The sequence below is a fragment of the Simochromis diagramma genome, unplaced genomic scaffold, assembly GCF_900408965.1.
Source record: "Simochromis diagramma unplaced genomic scaffold, fSimDia1.1 OVJJ01000293.1, whole genome shotgun sequence".
NCBI classification, from domain to species: Eukaryota; Metazoa; Chordata; class Actinopteri; order Cichliformes; family Cichlidae; genus Simochromis; species Simochromis diagramma.
This window is the reverse complement of record NW_024386801.1, coordinates 15,226,302-15,253,483: the sequence shown is the minus strand read 5'-3', so window position 1 is coordinate 15,253,483 and position 27,182 is coordinate 15,226,302. Positions and strand designations below refer to the sequence as shown.

General features: G+C 40.0%; 1 protein-coding gene across 1 annotated transcript in view; it reads right to left on the bottom strand.

Annotated features, from left to right (window-relative positions):
• The window catches only part of LOC120730039 (PDZ domain-containing RING finger protein 4-like), a 111,388-nt gene that overhangs the window by 82,879 nt on the left and 1,327 nt on the right, over window positions 1-27,182 (bottom strand). The window lies entirely within an intron of this gene.

Genomic DNA, 27,182 nt, shown 5'->3' with positions numbered 1-27,182 from the left:
ACTGAGAATATTTTGAGTCCAATGGAGAAAAAAAGTCAATAATAACCTTTTAGTATATTAATTCATTAGGATTAAAAAATGGACTTTCACCTGGGTGAGGTGGGTTCAAATCCTGCATTGAGCCAAAAGTCTAAACTGTCATTGTGTCAGTGCATATACAGTTTGTGCCATGTGTTTACTAATGTGCTACTGTTCATTTGAGTCTTAGGCTCTTTAAAAGTCTAAGTAACAGTGGAAAGAAAGAGAAATTTTGTTCCCTACAGCTGACTCAGTAGGTTTGTCCATCACCAAAACCTTTTATGCCCCCTTAAAGAAACTGCATAGTTGTATTAAGAAATACTGTGCCCTTCTCTGCGTCCCCTGGTTGAGCTGTTTGACGTCCTCCAACTCCACACTCACATGAATCCCATAAAATGACTAGTGACACGGCTTCCAAATTCTTCTTGTTTCTTCTTGTTTGGTCTTTTGGTTTTGGACTGCAGCTAAATAAGGCGATTCATCTTAAGTACAGTTAACTAATAGATTAAAGTGGAAAATAACTGAACAAATATCAGTAATAAAAAAATGCAAAGCAGGGTGCAAAACCCTGCCACCAGGACATTATGTCAGTGTTGCCTCACAGTTAATTCTGAAATGAAAGACATTTGCATCAGCTGGTCTGCCAGTATTGACATCAACTTCTTTAACATCATCTCTTTCTGTTCTTCATTTTTTTTTACCTTATTATAACTAAAAATACTAGAGCTGTCAGAGCTTCTGTGCTACATGTTACTATTTGGACAAATATATATTTGTGATTGACAAAATGTTTTCAATCTAATAAATCATTAAGCAGACAAAACAAGCAGAGGAGGCTAAACATCACAGCTTGGGGCTTTAGGATATGAAATCATCTGATATAACTTTGTCCATAAACAGAGCAGCAGCTTCAGCAACACAAACTGTTTAACCTTGCTCTGAATAGATTTGCATCCATTAAAGTCAGACAAAGTATTGTGGATGAGGACAAAGAAAAGAGACTGCTTTCTGCGTTTTTCCCAAGTGAAGGCAAGTCACATCAGTATCTTGGAGGATAAGCAAATTCATTAACAGCTTCTGGCAGCATGGGAGACAGGATTAACAATCCATTTATGCTGAAATGTAATTGAAAATATGGCTTGTCTCATTTTTCACACAAATGTAATTGGGTATGCTCCTATTCTGTTAAGGTTAGCTGCAGTTCAGCTATAATTCGATTTTGAAACTACCACATACAGAGTGTTGGCGTCACCCAGTTAAGATAATGTCAAGTGATATCATTAGGATAAACTGGGGAATGATTCCACTGTAGGGAAAAACTCTTTCTCTTTCTAATGAAATTAAGTGATTTGCTTTTCAATATGCTAGATTGAATCCACAGCCTGAGTATATATACTGGAGTCCACAGCTGATTCAGATACAAAATTTCATGCACAAATTTAATAAAAATTGTATTTGCATTAGAATATGTGCCATAAAAACACCATTGTGCCTTCCAAAAAACACCATGAAAAGCTCAAATTAAAAGCAACACACAGTGAAAAATCACATATTGAAGAAACATATTTAGTAACTGGATGCTCAGTGACATCGTGAATAAACTAGCTCAAGCCTGGAGCAAATGACAATTGACGTATTTCTCCTTGAGCTGGATGTGAATTGCCTAGAAGCATACATATTGTATTTTAGTTTAACATGCTTCCACCCTTTTAAAATGAAACTGCAAGAATGCTAATCATGATAAAGACAGCCACTCTGCCAGTGACAGCATCTTATTTTAACCAGTTAAGTGTATTGAGTAAACCATGTTAAGCAGCAGTATGCAGCACTAATCAATGTGACATTCGCAAACTGTGGTGGGCCTAAGAGTTCAAATGCAGCTTAAGAAAACACGAGCAAATAGAAAAATGCTGCAAAAAACACATAAAACATAATGGAAGTTGAAAAAAAACACAACAAAAATTGTTAAAAAATTCTTACAAAACACAACAGAAGTATTGTTCAGGAGACAACATGCAGAAGTGATATGCTTAAACATGCTTACAAGAAGCGGAGGATTCATCCCCCCAAAATTATAGGTAATACAGGTAATTTGTGTTTTAATTGCATGATTCATGTAATACTGTAGGTAAATGTTTACCATTAGCCGTTTAATGCTAGCTTATCAGTTCTGCAGCTGTTCCATAACATACTGTCTCTGCAAAAACATATCTCTTGTGCTTTTTTTTTTTTTTTTTTTTATAGAGGTTTTTAATCAGCTTTTGCTGCATTTTTTCTTTTTCTTTTTTTCTTGTTCAATTCAACTTTGGTTTTGTTTTGTGCGTTTTTGCAGAATTTTTCAATTTGCTGCTGTTTTCTAAAGCTACAGAGAGTCTGACTTCTCGGGGCCACCGCAACACACAGGCATGTTCAGCAATCATGTTGCCAATCAAAGGTCATAAAGACATTTATTATATGACATGGCAGGTATATTTTATCATTTAATAATTAATTTTCTAGAATTCTATAGCTTGTTGAAAAAAAAAAAATTGTTCTTAATGAACCATAAAATTCTGCGCGGCTTCTAAGAAAGACGTAACCTAGCCAAAAATGCAAACCAAAGCCATGTTCACTTAAAACTCAATGTTTCTGCTTGTTGCTAAAAACATTTTGGCAGTAAAGTGGCAACACAGTTACAAATCAAGATTATATATATATAATATATATATATATACTTTTTTTTAACTGTATGAGGAAACTTTGTCTATATGAAAGTGATGCAAGCTTGTTGACTTGTTGCAATGGTAACAACACACTTAAGACAGTTGGCCAAGCAGGTCTAACCCACAGTAACAAAACATGTCACATCATGTCATCATGTCATGAAGTGGATCTTTCCCTAGCACGGACTATTTAGCATCGATACAAACTTGAATTTGTTCACTTTTTATTGAATGAAAATCTCTATAGTCAAGTTATCGCTGACACGTTCTTGTTTTTTGGTGTTCTGAAGTGGAGGAATGATTGATGGATTGTGGGTATGAACCATTCTGCCCTCAAAGTGTGATTCAACCCTAGTCTAAAACACATCACCATGACTTGCTGCCACTTGCCTCATTTTAGGTGTTTAAGAAGCTCATAATGATCAAAAATAGAAAAATTCTACAAATTCTAAAATTACAAATGACTACAATATGTGCCCAGTTATACAAGTTACACATATTACACAACATACACAACAACATATCACAGTACCCTGCAGGACATTAAAAAAACAACAACAGCTACTCTTCTTTTATTTTGACTTATGACACTAATATAAATTGGCTATAATGGAGAAACACATGGAGAAAATAATAACTCAATTCTCATGACTGTTATGATCAATACTTAATATATTGAGCAGAGGGAGCCTTCAGGATGGAGAAGATGGGTTGTTTGGTTATCTGGGAAACACAAAGCTGAGTCCCATTCTTTCTGTGTTTGGCCTGAGAGTCACATGATTGGCAGCAACTGATGAAGCACGGCACGATAAGACCCCGGCTTTCATAGCTGATGCAGCCTTCCAGTGACCCTTCATTGTTTCTGCCCCTGAGCCTGGCACATCACTGATCTACTGACAAGTCAAGAACTTTACAGCTGTTTTTCTGCCTGAGTGGACAAGAAGAAGAAAAAATACAGAAAAAAAAGCCACAACCAAATAGACGGGGAGGAGCAGCCGAGGTAAGACCGCTTGTGTGCGTATTTATTGGTCAATGAATCAATATGGCTTTTCTTATACAAAAAGGCCTAGCTGCCACAGAGAGTGAGTATCTATCACTTCCACCTGGAGCTGGGGTGCAGAGGCAAGGTCGTTGCTGATAGCCTCAGATTGGCTTTGAGGAGGGACTGAATGAAGGGGGTGACAGCCAAGCAATATGAGGAATATAATTCATATTACTAATCTTATACACAACCGATGGCAATGGCCCTGATTATAAGAGGTGATTTACTGGGCGCGTAGCTCAGGGCTCATAAACATCCAGACACAGGACACTGCATATGGTCCCTGTTTTATGTTGATTTTTTGCACCATTAGGTCTATTTGCTGACCTGCAGCTCTAACCCACTGTAATAAAACATGGCATCCATGGTTTATTAAGCACACAGCTCAGTTTTTAACAGCATGCACTGAATAAACGGTATGTTTAGTAAATGAATCTTAACTCAATTGTATAGCAAACCTATGACAAGTAAAAGGAAAAGTGTTTGACTCACCACTATGTTATTAAATGCATGAATTAATAAATTCATTAATCTTTTCATTTATTCTTACAAGCAGCCAGACGTCCAACTGTGTATCGAATGTAGATTTATAAACGCTTTACCAACTGTAAGTTGGATTTTAATGCACAGTCCATGTACTGAGTATTGAGATGCAAGAAAAAAATAATGATGAATTTAAGTTTAATAGTCTTTTTTGCCAAAGAATCAATTAAATGAAGGATACATTCACAATTAACATCCCTGAATGTGGATGTGGTATTCTGCAACTAATGTTGTATTCATTCCTGAAGGTCATCGCCTTCCTTTTAATCTGCACACAAAACAAGTAATTGCATTCACAACACTTAACACAATAATTTAATACTGGCTGAAAATATAATTTATGTTTAGCTCATGGCGTTACAAGCCACAAGCTTAACATAGACGAGGTGCAAATAATGTAATACTCTCTTTACCGACTGCCTCTCCCATCTTTACTACCTAAAGTGAGTGAAGTTGTGCAAGAATTCTGTGCACAGAATAACAAAAATGCAAAAGAAAAAAAGTCCTATACTTTTTACAGCATTGCAAATATGGATCAATGGTACCTTATCAGTAGTTTGAAGGAAGCCCTGAATAAAATTTGCACAGTATGCTACTTCTATAAAATTTAATTATCTGCTATATCTGACTTCTCTAGATAATCTATTTAAATTCTGTGAATTTGCCTTGTGGAATACAGCTCAGGGAATTCTGTAAGGTCCCAGAACTTCCACTGGGATCCTTGAAGAATAAAGAACTTGGGAGAAGAGATATAGGAGCCACATCCACATGCAGGAAGAGAGAGGAGATTTCATCTTAGACCAAAGGGGGCACACATCTATATCAAAGAAAAATACACACACACACACACACACACACACACACACACACACACACACACACACACACACACACACACACACACACAACACAATAACAACATGGTTTACAGCACAGGGCACTGTATGAATATATTAAAAACAAAACCTCAAAGCAAATATGCAAGATCCATAATAGCAGTAACGCACTACAATCATACATCATTTTCACTTTGAGTATTATGTTAACTAATAGCATGCAGTTTGATATTTGTTTCTGCAAAACCCAAATGTTCTACTTTCAACCTCATACTGCACAATATGAACACTCTAACTGAAAGCAAAGCACCAAAGTCTGGTCCCTTATTGTTAATATTGGTTATTAATACTGTGGTTAATGACAACTTGAAGAGACAAGTCTGGGATCTGCAAGTTCACAGTCAGCTTGACTACAACAACCAAATGCCTCACTTATTATTACACCAACCTCACTGCAGTTTCTAACGCATCTTTGCCAAACAGCCATGGGCCAAATTAGACCCTACCAGTGCTCATTCTGCGACCAAAAGCTGCCAACTTAAATTGATCAGGCTTCATGACCCCACTCCACCTCAACGTCGGCTAACATGTCAGCAAAAAAACAAAACAAAAACATAAATCGTCAAAAGATTTTCAGTTAAAACAAGAACCTAATCTCTATATTGTTTGCTCTGCATAAAACAACTAACTTATCTCCCCTTGAAATATTTGAATTTCCTCAAGAAAGCATGCAGTGAGAGAGAGGTGCCGCCGCAGGACGTTACTCTATGTACACATATATTCTCATATTCTCTTTGAACTATTTCAGTTCATCAAAATGAGGAACACAAGCACACCCACATCGCTACAGAATTCGTATTCTTTTGGAGACGAGTTATCAGATCAGGTCGATGCCAGTGTAGCGCCACCGTCTCCCAGACACTTCCCTCCCTCCGACTGTAATTAACTGTCACCACCGATCTAGAGGAGAGGTCCCATGTCACAGTGTCAGAATGGTTCATTAAGAATCTTAAAGGTGTTTGAGAAGAACAAAGACCAACCCACCCCGGCAACAACTGTGACACGCAGAAACACTGCTTCTGATTAACTTCAATTAAGAAAACCCCGAAAGATAATCCTGTGGTTTTTTTTATGTTAATCCCCCCCCCCCCACGGGACTAAAAGGAATAATAATAAAGAGCTCTATCTCTCACTTTTCCTTCTGGCGATAGGATTGCAGTCAATCAGAGGAGGTGGAGAGGAAATCAAAGGGATGACTGATGTGTGTTTCTCTTCCTTTGTGTGTCAGGGAAATGAAGCCTCAGCCTTTGATGGCATCGGTAATATTATTATATACATGTCTGTCAGTGATATTGCTTAATTACACAGCTGCGGACGAGAGACCCTATGATCTGTATTTTGTTGTGCCTGTCTGCCAGCTATTATCTCACAGGACATCGATGAGGTTGGATATTATTCAGAAGATGGGCAAATATTTCATGTTATTGCACTCCACTCCCCATTTCTTGTTATGTTTCTTTGCTTTCTTCCAGTGGCTGACTATTTTCCAGTCCTATCATGGACTTGTTTATTTTTCTGCTTCCCTTATTGGGTCTGACTCTTTTCCCTCCTTGTTTCCTCCTTCTTACTCAATCCCACTTTTCTGTGTGTTCAAGCACCACATGTGTCTGTGGGCCCTTAACAGTGGTGAGCGTCTACACAGGCACCGTCTCATCCTGCTCGCCTGATTGCAGGCTGCTGTGACACAGTGAGGCAGGATGGCTCATTGCCAGCCCTGCTGACCCCCACCTCAGAGACCACCTTTAACCAATCAACACTCTCATCAACTGTTGGGAGAGACAATCAGAGGGAACAGCACCGTAGGTAAACATGAAGAGGCAGAGGCGACGGGCGTCGAGGGGGAAAACAGCAAGAACTTAAGCATTTGAGGGAGGGTAGGAACAGGGAAAATATCACCAAAGAAGAAAATGAGAAAACTGGGAGAGAATGTCATTTAGCCAGATAGATGAATATTTGTACAACAAGCTAACTAGAGGGTCAATAGAGAGGAAAACCTAAACAAGCAAAAGACTTCCTTGTTAACTGCCATCACATGCTAGAAGATGGTTTTGCACAGCTAGAGAATGAAACCAATCTAATCTTCATTTTTAGATACTCATCATTCTCCCATTCCTACTGCAGCCAAGTGAAAGAACCAGCTAGATATTGCTGTATTAGTCTCCTCCGCCATGGCAACCCACAGTAATCAACTCCATATCTTCTAACCCTTCTGCTCATCCTCCCATCACCATCATCATCAACACACTGCTTCCCCTGCCTGGTAACCCCAAAGATAGGTCTCTTCCTTGGCAACCCACAGCAATCTAATTTATATGTAATGATGCCCACCCTCCAAACAAGCCCACTCATGAAAATCAGATTCCAAATTTAATGAATTAATGAGCAAGAGTGGACTGTGGATGCGTATAAAGAGATTATTTAAATAACATTACAGAGGATGGGAACGTCTCAATGTTGAGAACTTTATTTTCATTTTTTTATTCCCGAATGTGTCCATCATCAGTTATGGGCTGGTTTTTGTAGAGTGCTTTTCTACTCTGCTGGAGCACTCAAAGCATTTTATACTACAAGCCAGATTGCCCCATTCACACACACACATTCATACAAGCACATTTTTCTATGCCTCAGTGGCATAGAAGCTAAAATTCACACACAGACAAACTGATGAATCCACTGGTAGCAATTCAAGGTTTTTGCACAAGAATTCTTTGGCCTGCAGAGTGGAACATCCATGGATTGAACCAACAACCTTTAGATTAGTAGACAACCTGCTGTGTGGTGAGCTCATCTTTCATCACGGTATTATCCCAACCTATGAAATGAGTGACTGTTTGACAGCTTCACAAACACTGACCACGTACTGGTGCATGGATGTAAATGGATGGAGTTTTGCCCAACATAATGAATAATAAAGCGCTGTACTTAGAATAAGTAACAATTTAAGTAAACTGCCTTTTGTCCTTAAATAACATATTTCAAAGTAATTTAAAAGAAGCATTTAAACAAAATGCACTAATCTTGCATAGTTGAACTAAGTAACTAGTTATCCTTATTATAGACCTTCACAACATTGCTTCCATCCATAAGAATAAAGGGAAGCCCAATGACATATTCACTGAAGTCAACCATTATTTCTCCAAGGGCTTTAAAATGAAACAGTCCCGTCTTAAATTAATTCTGATGTTTCTTAGTAACACCTCTATCAGCTTGCAGGGTCGGGTGTGGAAGATGTGACACCATTTGAAACAAGGTCTGGTGAAATGATGGCCAACTTTCATCTGCTCACTAGCTCAGGTTAAGCCCCAGACTCCAGATAAGACGGCTAATTGACTGGTCGTTTATGAGAAAGAGGAGAAAGATGTGACGGCCGGGGAGTAAAGTGACAGGATATGCGCATCTCCGATGAGGCTAGGGTGTAATGTTTTTAAGAGAAATTAGATCATTTTGAAACTAGCCAAGGTGAAAGTGTATTTCTCTTCTACACAGTGAGAGATGAAGAAAGGTTGACAGAGTCGTTCCTTACATGGATTTTAGAGGACACGGAAAAGGAATGGCTTCCATCAGGTGCACTAAGGGCGAACAAAGACTTTTCGACTGTGGTGCCTACGACAAGAGATAAATGTTTGACTGAAGGCTATTCTCCCAGCTGTGGGATCCTAATGATCTGCAGCCGTCACACTCTCATATCTCTTGTGGTACATGAGGCACTGTGACACACTTGATGTGCCGGTCTATCGGTCAGAGCACAGCCATATGTTGTGTGTTCACCATTTCTCTGCAGGTCACAATTATGGCATCCCTCAAAAAAAGAATCAAACCCATTTTGTGGTGGTTTTTCCAGCTGGCTCTAAACAGCACATTGATCATACAACAGCTCACACTCGGTAGATATTTGAAGCCTCGGACCGGGCGAGATACTGTCAACACAGATCCTGCAAATTATTGAACCATCAAGGATTAATTATGTTTATCTTCTAATCCTCAATTGGAGCTATGTGCATGCCCCTAAATAAGCGGGAGCAGTACTCTTGGGCATCCAAAGCTGTCAATAACAAGTAGTGTTAGCCCTCTATTAAGCAGTATACAGTTAAAATTGCTGCTAATGTCATGACTTTCTAACTATGAACACCCCTGCCCTCCCTTCGCTTTATAAATGAGCAGCAAGCCACTGCTGCCAAGCTAACAGGCAATAGAGTGAACCTCCATTAGACATGCAATTACTGCTACCCCATTAAAAAGAAGAAGAAATGGTCTCTGACTCAGCCACAGAAATCAAGTGAAATACAAATATGAGCTTCAACAGTAACCTTTGGCCACAGTATCCTTATTAGCGCGGCATGCTCTCCGCTCTCTTTTTCTCTCTCCCTGCACACCATCACTTCAGCCAACAACCAAATGAATCCCAGTCATTAAAAACATATCCATCTCAATTAGACAGAGCATTAAGACTATCCCATGTGAAGAATTCTGAACAGCTATGTCTCTATTCAGACTTATGACAAAACCTGGCAACAGTAAGGTAATGATCCACCAAATCCACAGATGGCAAATGGGCACTCGCTTCCACTGATAGCCTAATTAAAAAGAATTCAAACATAACATCCTTAGTGTTTTCCATTATTTAACTTCTGTGGAGCTAAATGTACAACATTGCGCACACACGCAAAAAAATAAATCCCCAGAATGAGCTTCCGGTCTTGATTTCTTGCTTTGATAGGCTGCTAATGAAATTTACTGTTTTAGACAAACTCTGGCTGCAAACTTTCGACTAACTTGCTGCCGTGTCAAGGTTAATTTCAGTGTCTGCTTCCTCGGTTTCACTCTGGCTACCTGCTACCATTGATTTTGATTAGCCACTGTCCTCTCCTGTTGGCTACAGAACCACGTTGATAATGACAGCCCCTCAGATGTCTTTATGTCAGCAGCAGAGCCATCCATCAGCCTGCAGTGCTGTACAAAAGTGGCTGACGTGCCACCTCTGCGTCTGATGAATGGAGCCTGTCTCTGTATTGCCAACCTCTTTTATCTACTAAGGCAGACCAATCCCTCTAGATCCACCTATAATCAGTTAGACCCCTCCTGATCCTCGACAAGAGCCCCAGCCCCACATCTATTCATGCTTAATGTCAGATAAGAAATTGTTTGTGCAATATATAGCCTGTGAATGTGATGCTCGTTTGAAAAATTGCAGCTCTCCAATCAGGCTTAGGTTTTTCCCCCCCATTTTTTTTTCTTTGATAGATTGCTTTTTGATTGATTTGATTGCTTATTTAACCTTGATAGAGATAACACGGATATATTGAGCTGTCTAAAAACAGACTTGCTACTGCTGCTGGCCATTATGATATATACACTATCACAAAGTGGAGGTGGGGGAGTGTATGATATATAAAATCAGAGATGCCTCTGTGTCCAAATCCTCTCAAGGAGTAACAATAATTCTAAACACTCTTCATGCAACCCCAACCATCATTTATGAGAAAAATGCATTTTGCTTAAAATATTCCACCAGTGAGCATTTATACACACTGAGGTGCTGCCTCCCCTACTGTGTTTCTGATTACCTGTGCTTGTTTTTCTGATAACAGTGTAGTCACACATCTAAGAATGTAGAGCCAGGCATGCATCCTCCCGAAGGCCCTTATCTAATTTTCTATCCAGCAGGCCTTCACTGTTTAGTCTCAGTTGATCTGGTCCCCCAGCACCTTCACAAACAGCGGGAATGCTCTGCTGACGCTAACATAAACACTTATCTTTGTCTTGTGCTTATTCATGTTGCATTTAGACATGTGTGTGGTTCTCAACATAACTGAATGATCCAATACTTTGGTGCAGACCAAAGTATCTTGACAGTTATTGGGTGGATTTTTTGTTGTTGTTGTTGTTTTTTGTTGGGGTTGTTTGTTTGTTTTTTAACAGATATTCATGGTCCAAAGAAATTAAATTCTAATAATTTTAATTGGGAAATGCTGCTCGCTTGTGGATGGATGGATGGATATTTTAACAGCTAAGTTAGGAGAAGGAGGAGTTTTAATGTGTCCCCCAAGTCACTATCCATCTTGGTGCATTTCTACACTGCTGGTTAAAGGTCAAATCCAAGTCTTGGGTCACCCCTCATTTCTTTATATATTAGAAGGAAAATAAGAAATAGCTGCAATGATTTATTGAAGCGTGTGCAAGAATAAATAGAAATACAGTATATAAGGCAAAAGATACACACTTCTAATGATCTTGAAAGTCAATATTTGGTATGACCATTTTTAATCTTCCATACAGCCTGAGCTCTGTTAGGAGGCTTTCTTGTCATTACACGAAAGCCTCCTAAGTAGTCATCAGGAATAGTTCTCCAGGCTTTTTGAATGTTTTTTGTTCCGTTCTCTGTCCTGATGATCCCACGCTACTTCAACAATGTTGAAATTTCAAATGTGGATTGATCACTCCAATCACATTTGTTGCTGCTGATTTTCAGTCCAGTTCTTTTGTAATTTGGTATACCTCAGCCTTTTCTCCCCATTTCTCTTCCTTAAGAACGGCTTCTCGACAGCCACCCTTCCACTGAGGCCAATTCAGATGAGGCTTCACTGAATAGTAGATGGATCAACTGAAGGGCCAGATGAGTCTCTCAGGTCCAGTGTCAGAGCTTTGCGGGTTTATTTCCTATTTCTTAAGGACAGCCCTTTCAGATATGCTTCATCTGCTGTAGATAGCATTTTATTTTGTCCTCCACTTATCCAGCTTTGCTAAATTTTCAAAGAGACCATGCCAAAATATGTTAAATGTAGAAAAACATGTAGTTGGCGTAAAAATACTATTCTATACGTTATACTGTGTTATCTTTGGTATTTTTTTAGATTCAGCTAAATGGGGATACATTTTTTTTATGAAAATCTGCTAGAAAATTATATTAAATACATTTATTATATAAAGGTTCAAATAGGGCCTATAAAGGCATAACTGTGTATACTTTATAGTACAAAGCACTGCAGATCATTCAGTGCTGCAACACTACACCGCTCCTTTAATCAATGGAACTGGCTAAACAGGAATGAAAACATCCTACAGCCAAACGCTGAAGAATGCTTACTGATTTGTGTGTTAGCAGGGCTGAAGAGGGGGTGTCCATAATCACACTGAACAATTAATGCAGCAGCACCCTCGCTCTTGTCTTTGGACTGTGTTGGCTTATGTCTAAATAGCCACAGACGGGGGGAAAAAAAAAAAAAAAAAAAAAAAAAGATAATAAAAACTTTACACCCACAACTACTGACACCAGATAAATATGATTTCACTAAAGACATGTCGCTCTCAGCAAGAATGTCTTAGTCCACATATAATACCATTGACAGGGTAGGACTTTGGCATTAAAACAAGTGTGACAGTTCTGTGGGAATCAGAGCGCTTCTCAGAAAGCGGTCTAATTTATTCCCTTGATAGCGCTTGAACTCTTAATGACTCTTCCTCAGCTAGTTCACGGCCCTTTGCGGCTACACGAGCAGGTCTGTGGCTTTTTGTAGTCTAATAAAATCGTAAGTGAGCAAAAACGTCTTTCATAAAACGTGTCGGTTCAACAGCTTTATCATCCTGGCTGCAGGAAATGTCAAACAGGCGAACTGCATTGGCACTCCATGAACGCATCCCATAAAATGGCCAATAAAACTTTACATGGTCCATGAAATTAGCTATTTGTTACAAATCTAATCAAATGTGTGTTGATTTCTTAAGTCCTTTCATTAGTTCCCCCACAACACACTTTCTAGAAAGTACTGAAGTCTCACCTCTCACCATATTTGGGTTTGTCTAAATTGAACAAAACCTTTTCCAAAATATGGAAAATTCCCACTGAAGGGTTTTGCATGCGAGACTTGTTGGAACGCTTATTAAAGCATGCCTTCGCCATTTTTATTTCTTCTCCCTTCATCCTTTTTAAGACCACATTAATTGCATTAGTTAATACAGCTGTTAACGTGGGCAATCTCAGCAACCAGGCCTCATGACATGAAAAATAAAAACCTACATCACTGCAGCCGGGACAATAGATCAAAAGAGGCATCAATAAATAATTACATTTAAATGTCTCTTAATGAGTGGAGTTTGCTGACTTGGCCAGTGTTTATGACCTCTGATGAAACTGTACGCACAAGGCATCCATAATACAGAATGTCATTAAAGACTGGCCTGTTAATGGCTCTCAGTGCTCTGGCTGCCATGATAACAGCATCCTCAATTACACACTGACGACATGCTAGACCTAGAAATGCAAACACACTGATAATTCCTCTGAAATGTTTTTTGGCCTCGGCACAGCAGCTTTGCATTTATTATTGTAATTACGCATTTTATGGTATGGGATTAGGGGAATCGTTTTATTAGGTGCTTTAACTAAAAAAAAGACAAAGGAAAAAAGAGGGTGGGTTTACCCAAAGCTAACACAAAATCATGAAAACTTTAGTACTAGCTTGTTTTCCAAGGAGTTTGACAGGAAGTGAAAACTGTTGACAGCAGCTAGATGTTTGGATTGCACAGACGCAAGAGGTGTTACTACTGAATTTTTTAGATATCTTCTTTTTATGCTGAGAATCCAAAAAAGTCTTATTCCCCTAGAATAGATTTGGGTGGGAGGGGTAAAACATCAAAGAGGCAGATAGATCAATAGATCGATCGATCGATCAATATTTATATCTATATATAGATAGATATGGGTATGGGTGTGTGTGTGTGTGTGTGTGTGTGTGTGTGTGTGTGTGTGTGTGTGTGTGTGTGTGTGTGTACGTTGACAGAACTTGCAGACGAGAAGTCAAACACATGGCGGAGGAAACAAAAAGCGTTTAATCCGAGCGTGTTTGGCGCTCTGAGGTACACTGGCCTCTTATCTGCATGGCACCTTCTTAATTATTCATCGAGGTGGGTGAGTGTGTGTTTATGTCTCACGTGCTAAGGCCTGTAAGGCTTTGTGAAATGATGAGCATGATAAGAAACATGAAACAGGTGCAGTAGTGGCACAGCACAGCATGTGGCCACACACAGACACAATCAGACATGCACAAGGGTAAATACATGCACATGTCACTGATAGCCAGCTGTGTGCTATAAAGCACAAAGGAGTGTGTCAGTCTGATGGTGTCATGCAGGAAGCGGGTGCAGGGAGCTGAGAAGACAAAAGGGTGACTGCTGTTAGAGTGCTGCGGCTCATTTTTATACTTTCATTACGGCACGCACAAACACACGTGCACGAACACACAGACTCCTACAACCACTTGTAGAACAATGTGCTGTCTGCTCTTGTTGACAAGCCAAGAGCATTCTGTTACCTCCAACTACACACACACACACACACACACACACGCACGTTTCCTTCAATGTCATGGATATTTATCACTATAAATAATGAATGCGATGTTGTGGCACTGTGCGGTTACCAAAGCACTACAATACTACACATCAGAGGGAAATGCAGAGCCGTGTTTGGTGAAGGCTCACCGAAGCAAAAAACCAAAAATGTGAACAAATGGAAGGAAAAAGGAAGGTTCCTCGAATGGGCACTGAACCAGCTCATCAGTAAACGTGGTCACCAACAGTAAATAAATAAATAATAAGGTTCAACCATGAAAAAACAACTGTTTGTCTTTGAGACTGACCTTGTGACTGCACAAATAGCTACAAATAGATAATAATGTTATGAGACAGCAGCACACTCACTCTATATTAATGAAAATAAGGATATAAATGAGAAATGTTAAAGCTACCTCATGCTGACAAGATACAGTGACAGACAGACAACAGGATTTTTTAATCTTTATGTAGACCAGAGTTCTCCAAAAATATCTGGTTCTCACATTTACTTTATTCTTATATTTGCAAGAATTCGGCATCAATAAAAAAACAGCACCACAGTGATATGATAGGTGGCTCTTACCTGACCGAGCAAGTACATTATAGCCCATTAAGAAAGCAGAGCAGTGATTGAAAAGTGACTAATGGCAATCCTCTCCTCATGTACTGACATATGCTCTGCTTCCAAAGTGACCAGCTGCTGCTCTCACAGGTGCTCCTCGTAGACTGTGGAACCACCAAAGCTTAGAAAGCTGCACGGTGTTTAACCTGTGACAGCAGGATCATTGTGTTTTGTTTGGGTTTTTTTTTTTAAACTGGTAACTGGTACAGATTTCTATACTGTTGGGTTTTTCACAATAGGATGCAATTTTCTTTCTAACCTGCTCACACTGACAGTAAGGCCTGACAGTATAAACCTTGGTGTAAATAAGAAAAATCGCAACACTGTTCCTTCTCAAGGAGTATAACATGTAACCTAGCTTCCAAAAAGCAGAGATGCTGCAGAAATATATAGGGGGACAAATGTGTTTTCTCAACATTAAAACCATTTAAGCCATAATTAAATTACATATCTAATTGCATAACATTATGTCTTCAAAAGCTGCATTTGATAGTCCTTCACTTTTCCTGCTGGTATGCTCTTATTGCTTGTTTACACTAAGTTCACATAAGTCAGCTCCTAGAGCATCCTCAGCAAAGCAACACTACACTGGGTATTTTGAATCACTATCTTCTGCATGCAGACTGAACTGGAATATTGCAAATCTATGAAAATACATTTTCAGATATGCAGACTGACAAAGCATTAGTTGTTCTACGACTAAAGCTTCAAGCCAGCATTTTGAACATTTTTTTTCTGAAATGATTTCCAAGTACTTCGACATGAGTAACACGTTAGTTAATAACATGCCACAAACCTGCCCCAACCACCATCATGACATTAGCTGCAAAGCAAATAAGTCATTCAGTGCATTCGCTCACACTGCAGATAATTAGATTTTAGTTGTTCCGTGTGACCAACGCTGAGCCCTCATTTTGGGCCCAAACGCTGCCACTGACAAGAGGTAAGATTAAAGGAAATGCAAGATAATGACTTGGCTCACTTTTGAGACTTAATGTGCGGGAGTCGTGGTGCGGTCTGCATTTGAGGATATCCTCTTATCACCTCATCATACTTTAACATCAAACAAGGAAGGCAAAAACAGGAGACAAAGATAATTCTGCCATGCCTCATTGGGCTGAGAGATGCGTTGCAATTTTCTCCACACGAGGAGATTACGTTTAATGGTTTCTCATCTGTTGATGAGAACATCGTGCTTCCATGCACAGCAGGTCAGCCCCGACTGTAAGAATTATTACAACACACCAGGAGATGTGAGGGTGCTTTGCTGTGGGTTGTAGGAGCCTTGCATTGTGACAGAAACGTACTGGGAGGATAAACTACAAGCTTGCCTGATTAAAGACAACTAAAGAGGTTACTTACACTTCGCTCGCTGCTTTAATCCAATGAATTGAGCAAAAACCCTCCCCCAGCCCTTATGGCTGGATGGAAATGTATGAGAATAGACCCAGATTGGCCCAGATCGCAGCCATCCATCAGCACAGTGACAGCAGCAGGTCTCCCTGCTCCCTGCTCCCTGACTCTAAGGGTGTGAAGTAAGATGGTCAGAGTTGGGCTCAGATAACTCCAACCACCCTGGCCTCAGCCTTACATACATCAATCAGGAGACAATACAGTGTCTGACCATTAGACACACTCACTGTACGTAGTAACAAATGGAAAGTACATCAACCAGCCAAACCCAGCGGGCCCTTAAGACAGCACTGCATCCCATAGTCATCCTCACAAAGTAAACATAGTCATAAAATCCCCATAGAAGAGCCAATTATGGCAGGAACCTGACATCTCCTTGTCGTAAAAGCTACAGGAGGCCGTAACTATCGGACAGAACGTAAAATATAGCCAGTTGTTATTGCCGCCCATTTGTGGCGATTAAAAGCTACCCTGGAGACCTGTGGTACCGGGTAAGGAGGGCATTCTGAATGCCTTGCCTCACCGTATGGCACAGCTCCGGGAGGCCTCTGGAGGGAGCTCCCTGTGCCAGGCAATCCTCTCTGTGAATGCCTGATTTATCACCAGCCGTCCACAGCTAATGTACCCGGCTCTGTGGCACTCATGGTTGGCCCACATTTGATAGAAGCCTGCTTTATTATTATCTGTATTGGCATCGAAGAGTGAGCAGCTTGTATTATTCATAAGATCACCCGCATTTCCTCATTGAAACATGAGATACATTATGCAGAGTGCAAATGCAGCTTTGATTTATGGCCTTTGGTTGTGTACAAACATACACATTGATAAGATGGAAAGACCTTTGAAATAATGTAGCTATGTAAAGCACACAAAAAAAAAAAAAGAGGCTGAAAATGGAATAAAAATTCCAAGACCACAGTACCAAAATGATGAATCACACTGCCTGCGCCGCAGCAAAGAACAGCAAGTTGCCCGTCCAAAGGCAGCTGAGTAAAGACAAAGAGAATACCAAATTACACAATCGCTCAATACGCTACTGGATGAGGATGAGAAACAAACGCTTATTAAATTCTCTTACAATGAACAAAAACATTGTCTCACCATTCGTTGTCAGCATGTGGAACCCAGAGCCAATTAAACAGGCTTAAAAACAATAAGGACTAAAGCTGCTGTCTGCAACAGGGGGCCAACTATTCACTTTGATTAGCCACAGATTGCTAGCTGACATCGATTTTAGCCTCCCTCTGTTGGGAAGAGGAAATTTCTGTCATTTGTATAGATGGAGATTTTGTCTACTTCCAAGGCATTATCTCAAAGGAAACAATCAGGCGTGTGAACAAAAATAGATACGATCAATATTTCTTGGTTTTCATCTTTTCTTTTGTTTCTTTTCTCTTCTCACACACGCGCGCGCCTTCTTTGTTGTTCTGCATTTACCCTCCGTCTACACACATATGCAGCCAAAACACACTCACATTCACAGCTAAACACCTCAAATCACCCTCATCAGTAATCTGTGACTGTTCAGGGCTCTGATAGTCCAAGGCTATTGATTTTACAATGCAGCAGCATTCAACAGTCATTTGCAGTGATGAGGGAAGACAATCGTAGCCAAATCATCCCCGGCATTCATTAGGAGGCTAGTGGGAGGAAACTAACTAGTGAGACTCTATTGAAACTTAATCAACAACTGGTTCAAGCTAATGGGGAGAACAACAAGCGAGTCTGTCCTCGGGTCCCTCCGGCGTGTCACTGTAGGCAGTAAAAGTTGTTAAACAAGTCAAAATCTAAACCTCAAAAGTGTTTCGTTCAGCTGTCTATACCACATGTTTATGCAGAGATCCTATTCCACTTCTGTGTCTACACCCACCCTGTGAGATATGTAACACAAAAGGCAAGGTAGCGTGCAGTTACGTGAGGGGCCATATGATCCACTTGATACGAATGCACAGAAAAGAAGCAGAGTCCACAGCTTAGATGAGTCATACTGGGAGAAAGATTAGAAATGAGAGAGAGAGAAAGAGAGCACAGCAGCACCAAATCCTTTCAAGTACTGGAGAGATGGAGATCTTCTGCATAGCACGTATGCACAGACACAGTTCAAGATTAAAAACAGTACATTTCTTAAACATGTCTAAAGTGTATGCATAATTTAGAAGAATTTCAGAGTATTATTTATAATGACTTTTGACTGTTGCTGATGACAGCAGTTGGCGAGGAAGAGCTGTGCGAATCAGACACACACAGCTGTCACATGTGCAGCCAAACATCAATCATTCACATGAAGCAATCTATCTTAATGAGATTAAAAACTGCAAATCGGGAGCACTACCAACATCTGTGCGGGTTTGCCAATAACCATGAGACACAGCGTACACGTGTGTGCTTCCTGCCATCTGCTGGTTAGATCATGCTGTTACGCTTCCTACACTGCATTCAGCTGTCGACTTGTCCAACACAGTGCATGCTTTTGCTTATGCTTAATCTGCCAATCAAGGGCCCCTGATAATGAGAAACGCATGACGTACACAAACAATGTGTTCTCAATGCGGACAACCGGCGGCGAAGCCAACTCCAATCTGGAGCCCCGAGATACTATCAGATGTAGTGAGTGATAAGCGTGCCTCTTTGTTAGCACAACCAGATGGAGGTCTGGTACCAACACCAGTGCTGTGACCTCAACATGCTGACTCAACACCACCAGTTTTGTACTGTGGTCGAATATATCTGGCTCACTATCGGCAGCAGTTACACAAACACACACGCACATGCAGATTGGTATCAGCCTCCTTCCCTACACGGTGGAGATCAATTAGCAGGAAATGAAGCAAAGAAACACTGACGTATGTGGGCTGCTCTGTGAGCACACCCTGCAAATTTTAAATCGTACACACATGTCAAACTCCCACACTCTCGTTTGTTCTTATGTATAAACACTTGTGATATTTGTTGTAATATCCCTTTTGATATAAATGCTAACATTTTGCCAAACAATATAAATATGAACATAAGAAGTCATCTTATGGAATGCGGCCCCACTTGATCAACTGTACAAAAGTCTTAAATTAGGATCTAAAATGAAATCTTCCACAAGTGGAACTCAATGAGCCCACATGATGATCTATAATAACTATAACTGCACCGATGATGTGGTCATTGGCTATGAAATGACTACATGACGCTTATGATTTCAATTATCTGTTTGTGAAAAAAAGAACACTGAAAAAGATCTGCTTGAAAGAATCACTCTGCTTTCTAGATGGTGAAACTATCAGGATTAAAACTCCTGCTTTATCTGCGGGACAACAGCAATCATAATGAATATTTATAGTCAATTTCTCTCCAAGTCCATTTAGCTAATTAAAAACCTCCCTCTGTTTCAGCAGCAACATGAAGGCAATGATTGGAATAGAATTAGACTGCTCTATCTGGCTGCAAAAAGTAACACGCTAAGCCTGTCACTAACTAGTTCCTAAGAGGTCGCGCTACAGCGAGCAAACACCAATTTCTGGCTATTACTGAAAGAAGCTACTCACTCACTGTAATCAGAAAAGACTTTAGACTGGTGTTCTCTGCAAACCTTCTCTATTGTAACTGTTTAAAGTCTTATTTTCTGTAAAAATGTGATAAACCAAGTTCTTAAGCTGGAAAAGATCGAACAAATCCATCTTTTTACGGGGTAAGATTTCTGGAAGAGTAGCATTGGGTTTTTTGTGAGGTACACAATAATGAGCTGTGATTGTTATTTTGGCTGCTCAGAGGTCAAACAAAAGCTATTTAAGTAAAACGTCTTTATGGTCACAAACAGACAATAGGAGCATTTAAAGGAGTGGTTCTGTTTTGCCGTCTTGCTGAACATGAGATTGGGACTCAGCTAGCCGTCCAATTATTTCGGTTAAAAAAAAAACGTTTTTTTAAAGGTAGAGCTACAATGATAGAACGCTCCACCAGACAGCAGGTGCTTTTAGTTTTAATGACTTAAATAATGAGTCTGTTTTATAGCAGTACAGCAGGAAAGACCATGTTTATTTTCATTTTCCTTGAACCCATTTTTTTATATTTTAAGAGCTTTTGATGTTCTTGTTTGTTATAATGCCAGGAATAATGAGATTCACAACGATAGTGATGTTATCTGCCTTTTATACAGTAACATCATTTTCAGGAAGGGCATCCATTATATTAGCCAACCTGATGTAAGGATAAAAGTGAAAAAAATGATGTGGCAGGCTAGTCCAGTTAGTGACACTGACCCTAGCTAATTGCAAAACTAGTGAAAAAACATCCAGAAAAGATGAGGAGGGAAAAATTGTAACTATATAACCATTCTTGTTTTGGGGGTAGTCTCATTGTTGCCGTTCTAGTGCACCTGTAGTTAATTTCATTTACACCAAAGCAGCAGACGTTTCACTGACTTGATGCTGTACTCTTTTTCCTATTACAAAAGACTGATGGTCTGTCTGTGCCCGTGTGTTTTAGTTTGTGTGTCATCTGCGTTGTTGAGCTTATGCGTATGTGTGTGCATATCTAAAAGAAAAAAAAAAAAAACATCTAATATGCTGATGTGTGTGCAGCTTTAAAACAAAACGTTTCACTGTTTTTGCATCCGACACAGGCGAGTGTTGGCCTTCAAAATGGAATGAAAGCCGGGACTCCAAAGGGTAGTTTTGTTTTGATCCCTCATCTTGGCAGGCGCACAGTGCCATGCCAGTGTTTGCTAATACCCCGAACGCACCTGGCATATTACACAAGCTTATATCCCATTCCTCAACACCTTCCTAATGTACTGCACTGGTCTTCCCTTGTACTGTTGGTTCTCTGACTATGAAGCCTCTGCCCAGATGTAATTAAGCCTTAATCCTCCTGCTGACAAAAGCAGAGGCAGTCTTAATTCAGTTTGCGCATCAATGTGCAGCACAAAGTCTGCAGGAGGCTTTGAGAATATGATGCATGTCCAGTGAAAGGCCAGAGGTGATGCTGTGATCTTGTCTTATAAAAGCCATAATGCACGGTCGAGGACAATCCACAGAGGCCTTTCAAACACTGGGTTCATCTGTAATGAATTCAGCAGTGGTAGGCTCCAATTTTGCCCCCAGGTATAACCACAACATTACCTCATTACACTCTCCTTACAACCTTTGCAGAGAACCATGATGCAAGAGTGACCACTGCCGCGAGTATGTGTATGTACACACACACAGCTGTTTTGCACACAAAAGCACGATGCTGACTCAAAGCTTTCAGTGTAATCTCCCTATAACAGCTGCAGTTACATGTGGTTAAGCCACATGTTTATCAAGTCTCCAGGAAATCAGTGGTTCTGTGTGAGTTCAAAAGGCATCAGGTAACTGACTAACCAAACCCCCCAGTGATGTTAAAGATGGGAACAGAGGGGGCGACCGAATTAGGATTTGACCACAGATGCTCAGTGGTTGAATCAGCTTCACGTCGAGCAATTTTCTCGACTGCTTGGTTGCACGAGAGCTGTTGTGTACAAAGAGTTTCGTGGCATCAATGGCAAGTGAAGTAGGAGGCACAGATATGTAGATCTGAGTGTGTCAAAACCAGGATGTGTATTTGTACTGCACGTGTTTGTTTGCACATGTAATGACTGTAAGTAAGCACTGGTGCATGAAAGTCATTTTTCAAACACCCCAGTGGGAAGCGACCTGGAAATTTCATCAGTTTCTTTTCAGCTTCCTAGTTTACAGTCTCTTTGACACAAGGCTCTTTTCCAGATGTTGGCTGCTGCATCCTGAACTTATACAGCCTACGGTTTACAGTCATTAAAGTGTGAGCAAAGCCAAGTGGTCTCCCTTCTGGATGAATGAAATGATCAATCACTCCAGTCACTGTGTGCTTCCTGTGGTACACCTGAGAGCAAAGCTACAGTACAGGAAAGAGCTGCCATATGAAATCTGCACACCTGATAGGCAAAAACCTCAATCCCTCAAAAAAAATTTAAATAAAAAAAAACATGTTTTTCATTCCTGATTACTTTGGGGGCTTTAATTTATTCTTTTAATTTTCTAAACAGCCGCTAATATTTAAATATTTTACTAAAATAAATAGCCTTTCTCAGATATTTTACTAAGATGTTAAAAAGCATCCTTCTTCATCCTCACTGTTGTTTTGCTGATTTGCCTACCACAATCTGACAGCTGAGGTCAAGTATAAATAAAATGCCAACAGAAAACTGACCATCATAACTTTCATCAAGGCTTCATAATCAAAAAGGACATTAAGGTGTAAAAATAAAACAGCTGTACCCACAGACCAGGCTCTCCAACATCTCACCGACATTTAAAAAGGGCCCCTTTCAGCAGGTAGGCACAAGCTACCCATAGTGCCCCTTCTTAGCAGCGTGGTGGTCTTTAGCAGAAGGTTTTCTTTTTCACACCTCCTGCTTAAAACAACAGACCCAGACAGCTAAAATAAACTATGCACACAAGCACACACAAAATGTTTTACATTCACAGTTTTTGGTTGGGTCTACATACACACCCTTGGAATCTGGAATATTCTAATCTCAATATCTGCCTCACAGCTTTGGAAAAACATCTCAGTTGCCAAACCAACACCTAAGAAAACACAGCAAATTCCATCAATTAACAGAATTTCATATAAATATGCAGAGAAGTCAGACTACGACATTAAGCAAGAACTAAGCGCTTATCTATGTCAAATATCTACAAGCAGAAAATTTGAAATTAATCCAAAACAATATTTTGTTTAGCACAAAAGTTTGTGTGTGTCTGTCAAATTGGACAGGAAATAGGAAATGGTGAACAGGGCGGTCCCTCTTTCTCACAGCAGAAGAACAAACACTTTAAGTGGTATAAATTCTGGGTACATGGCATACCAAACAGAGCAGAACAGGTACGGGGAAAGAAAAAAAAACTCAAGAGGGCTGAAGCATACAAAACATGGCGTCCTACATTTCCACTACTTCTATGCAGTACTTGAAAAGATTGATTGACTCAATATCTGTATCAGCCAAGCCCAAGTTTTCTAAATCTGCCACCTTTAAGTGAAGAAGTTATAAACCAATAAGTAAGCTATTTTCTCTGAATAAAGGCATTTTCCGCCAGTTTTTCCTGTTTAGGCAAAGTCTTTTGGGAATTGGAGCACAAGGAGATTATAAAACTGTCTAGACATGCAGTAAAAACATGGGTAAAACTGTTGGCCCAACCAATGTCACCATCAGACGTCTGCCATTGCGACATACAAAAATGTGTTTTTTCTATATTTCTCAGGTAGTTTTTCGTTCAACCCAGCCAGCAGTTTTACTTCCAAGGAAAAAAGACATTCACTCATTTAGCACCTTATTTGGGAATGCAAAATAGACACAAAAAAATCAAAGTTAAACTGACATGAAAGTAGATTTTTCTCTTATTGTGAAGCAATCTTATCATCTTTTGTTATGCAAGCAAACAGACTGAACTGCTTTCGTCTCCCTGCTGTCACGCAAGACGGGATTTTGATGACACTGATACTTAAGTTGTGTACTCTCCATTCTTTTGCTCTTTTTGCCCTTTTCTCTTAGTATAAACAAAAAGGAGAATTAGCCGGATCTCTTGAGGCCACTGCACTCCCACTCTTAACCAGTTTAAAAGGACTTCAAGAAAAAGAAAAAAAAGCCTTCCCTGAAATGTCACGGGCACAGTATTGGTCAAAAGTGTAGATCTGAGGGTCCTGGTTTGAGACAGGAGGCATGGTGGGACTGTTTTACTGTACCTCAGCTGTGGTTTCATTTGTATGTTTATCTGGCTTTACACAAGCATGGGGCAAACTTCATGGGGAAATGAATGTTGCTGTGTTTTTGTAATGCTGACTAATCCTGCTGCCGTTTCAGTGTCGTGCCTTACTTCCATTATCCCTTTTCAACATCGCAAAACTGTCAACCTGACTCAAAGTCACCGACTGGATTCAGTGTTAGGCCAGTGAGCACACAATCAGTTGGAATAGATCAGTTCATCTCAGAGTTGCATGGAAAAATGCAGTGTGACTTGCATAAAGTCACAATCTTAACCGCCATCCAGTGCTACCTCACAAATGTTTTTTCTCTCCTCTTTCTTCCTTTGTTTCTTTCAAATACAATACTGAACAAATCGGCAAGCTCTTGTCTGCAGGAATGATCAGGATCACTGACCAAGAAAAACTGGCATCTGAGTATTTTACATTACAAAAGTCTCCCTCATTACTGAAAGATTATTTTCATAAAAGCTGCAGTCTAGGCTTCAGCTTTCCACATTATAATGAAGTGAAACCAGGATTTGATCTTGCATTAGCTACCACCAGTTACATTTACTTGAGGTTTAGATAAGAACAGAGAAAGTTTCCAATTACAACGCCATCTGAAAATCTGAATCAACTTACTACTCAAAATACTAACTTTTAATTTAAGTGTAACAATTGAGAAATAACAAACTTAACAAGAAAGTGACATCCCATCCTTATTCCATAGGGTTTAAAAAGATGTCACTGATGTTGGACAAGAAGGCCTGGCTCGCAGTCTTCGCTCTAATTCATCCCAAAGGTTTTTTTTATCGTGTTGAGGTTAGGACTCTGTGCAGGCCTGTCAAGTTCTTCCACACCAATATTGCTCATCCATGTCTTTATGCACCTTTCTTTGAGCACTGGTGTGCAGTCATGTTGGAACAGGAAGGGGCCAACCCCAAACTGTCACCATAAAGTTGGGAGCATGAAATGTCCAAAATGTCTTGGTGCTAAAGCATTAAGAGTTCCTTTCACTAAATTGCAGAGCTCAACTCAACTCAAACTCCACACCATAATCCTCCCTCCACCAAACTTTACACTTAACCCAGTGCAGTCAGACGAGTAGCGTTACCCTGGCAACCACCAAACCAGACTTGGTCAGTTAGACTGTTAGACAAGTGGGATTTGTCACTACAGAGAACATGTCTCCATTGCTATAGAGTCCAGTGGCGGCATGCTCTACACCACATCCAGCCCTTTGCATTGTACTCAGTGATGTAAGGCTGTGATGGAGCTGCTTGGCCAGGGAAACTCATTCCATGAAGCTCTCTATACTCTCTTCTTGGGCTAATCTGAAGGCCACATGAAGTTCTGAGTTATGTACCAATTTACTCTGCAGAAAGTTGGTGACCTCTGTGCAAGATGCACCTCAGCATCCACTATCACTTTATTCGTTCCACTTTGACATAATACAAATAAATATACTGTAATACCAGTAACAGTTGATTATGGAATACGTTATACACCTATGGCTATGGAAGTGATTGGACCATCTGGATTCAATGATTTAGACTGGTGAGCACTTTTGGCAATATTATACTATCGCCAAAATAAGAAAAGCATTCTTTGTATCTCAATAAGCTTTTTGGAGCATTGTCAGATCATGCTTAGGTAACATGGGTCATACAGACTTGTGGAGCCCATACCTGTTTATTTATCCTGTCAGTAAAGCAGTAAAATATTAAACAAAATGTAAGTTAGTGTTATAAATTTAAAATAAATGGAAAAAAGACACATCTTGATTAGTCTTAGTTTTGCAGGCCACGCTATATGTACCCATCAAGGATAAAAGATGTATTTCAAACATATTTCTTTTACCCAGACTCATAATGAGAAGGGCTTTGTTTTACCTCCTTTGTCTGAAATGAGAGAACCACTGCTTCAGTAACTTGCAACACATTTTCCATTTTAGCACTACATGTGTGCAATTCTAGGATGGAAAACGTGACAGGCATAACTAAAGGGGCTCAATAAAGTGTCATTAGGCCTGCTTTCCAACCACACAAAGAGGTCTTTGACGAGCCATAACTTCTGCTGGGATGTTTACTAGTCGCCCAGCTGCATTGTCCACACAGACAGAAGACCCATCGCTTTTCCAGCAAAGTGGATTTCCTCTAAAATTGAAAACCATGTTTTATGAACAGCAACCCAGCACTCCAAAGTATTGGAAAATCCATTTGGAAAGAAAAAGAAGCAAACAAACGGTGAAAAAAAAAAAAACTATTAAAAGACATATTAGAAAGGAGTATTTAAACAAAAACAAGAACGACAGAGCTTAAAATAGATGCTGTGTTGCTGCCCAGGGCTGGCAGAGAAGAGTTTTCCACATTAATCAAAAGTGAGTCTGTTGCACTCTGAGCATGCTGCAGGCAATTAGAGAGATACTTTACGTGACCATTACCACGATTAAACCCATCCACCTCCACCAGCAGCCCAAACACAACACAGTCCCTGGCCATAACACAAACTTTCAGGTTACCTTGTGAGCTTACCAAAAACAAGAGCTTAATGATAGATTTGGAAGCAACGGGCTTAATAAACCTCTGTAGCAGCAAAGTCGCAGAAGCAGTTACAAAACGTGTCCACGCAGTTTAGCTCATCAATTATATACTGACACGGTTGTGAGCAATTACACAAAAATGACACCCAGGCTGGAGAAAACACATTACAAAAACAGGCATTTAACATTTAATCCAAACTGCTGACGACAGAAGTGAGAGTGGGCTTTTTAGTTTTTCTAAAAAGCCATCAGTCGTTCTTCCAGAAAATTAACCAAACCTCATTTTAAGGGAAATGTCAAAACATTGAAATTCCAGCCTTTCCAGTCTTTTCCGCTGCAG